The sequence below is a fragment of the Pygoscelis adeliae genome, unplaced genomic scaffold, assembly GCF_000699105.1.
Source record: "Pygoscelis adeliae isolate BGI_AS28 unplaced genomic scaffold, ASM69910v1 Scaffold215, whole genome shotgun sequence".
Taxonomy (NCBI): domain Eukaryota; kingdom Metazoa; phylum Chordata; class Aves; order Sphenisciformes; family Spheniscidae; genus Pygoscelis; species Pygoscelis adeliae.
Genome location: NW_008824770.1, coordinates 1,311,230 through 1,312,359, shown reverse-complemented (window position 1 = coordinate 1,312,359; position 1,130 = coordinate 1,311,230). Strand labels below are relative to the sequence as shown.

Here is a 1,130-nt window from a genome sequence, read left to right as displayed (position 1 = left end):
CTCTAGAAACTGTAAAGTACAAATAACGCGGAGTGGTTTAGTCAAAACAGTCATGTGCAAGTAGCCTGGCAAACAAAAGCCTTTATTTATTTATTTAGCTCGCGCATAGATAAGGAGGAGCCTTTGTGCACATAAATTTCACACACATCAGAAAGGAGATGCCATGCTGCTTTCCGCGGGCTGACACAGCTTGTCGTGAAACGCCACAGGACAGCCCGGAGGCTCATTAATAATTGCGAATGGCTCGCCATTTCCATATTTAAATTGCGAAGCAGCGTATGATTAATTAAGAAGAAAAAAAGGCGAAAGAGGAAAGGCCTGCGCTCGCTCGCTGTCCGGGCTGGCTCGCCAGGAAGGCTGCCCGTTTTAACTCCTTCTTTCCCACGCGCTTCGGGGTCCGCCTGGGGCTCGCGGGATGCCCCCCCCCCCCCCCGGCTGGTGCCTGGGAACTCGGAGGGAATATTAATTCTGCTATTTTTGTGTAGTTAGGCAACCACGTGAGTTCTTTTGCAAGGCTCTGAATAGCCACGAACTAATGAAGAGAATTTGCTGCAATCCACTCATCATTAGCTTTTCATCTGGAAAAAAAAAAAAATTGCTTGTAAATTTTAGCGTGATTGTAAATTAATGTATTTTCACGCAGCGAGGTTAAAAGAATATTTACCAAGTTATTTATATAAAGAAATCTTGCAATTAAAATCCAGTAAAATGTGTAATTTAAACTCATCTGAGTGCTCCAAACTATGAAAATATTTCACATTGAAATGCTGTGATTAACTTGCTCAGAGAATCTCAGCTCCTCAAACATAAATGAAGACAAGTAATAAATACGCTGTATACAGTAATCAAAATATTTAACAATAATTTATCAGAGAGCTTAAACTTCAGATTTTTCCGTCTGTCCCAAGTGCTTGGTTTTCAGACCTAACTGCAACAGACGCCGCATTTTTTTTTTTTGTCTCGAAGGGAAAGGCTGCGCTCCTGACCGCCGCTTAGTTACTGAAATATCCTGCGAGATTTACTCGATGGGAATTCAAGCTGTGAAAACCCACGTACAGCAACCAGCTCCCCCCCCCCGTGAGCGAGGAAGGGCGTGGGAGCTCTGCAAGCCGTCAGCTCCTTCAGGGCTC

At 44.1% G+C, this 1,130-nt stretch overlaps 1 long non-coding RNA gene across 1 annotated transcript in view; it reads right to left on the bottom strand.

Annotated features, from left to right (window-relative positions):
* Nucleotides 1-57: 57 nt before the first annotated feature.
* The window catches only part of LOC103916629, a 9,918-nt gene continuing 8,845 nt past the window's right edge, over nucleotides 58-1,130 (bottom strand). Inside the window, exon 2 of the long non-coding RNA XR_663594.1 lies at nucleotides 58-578. This is a non-coding gene — a long non-coding RNA (uncharacterized LOC103916629). The remainder of the gene's footprint in view (nucleotides 579-1,130) is intronic.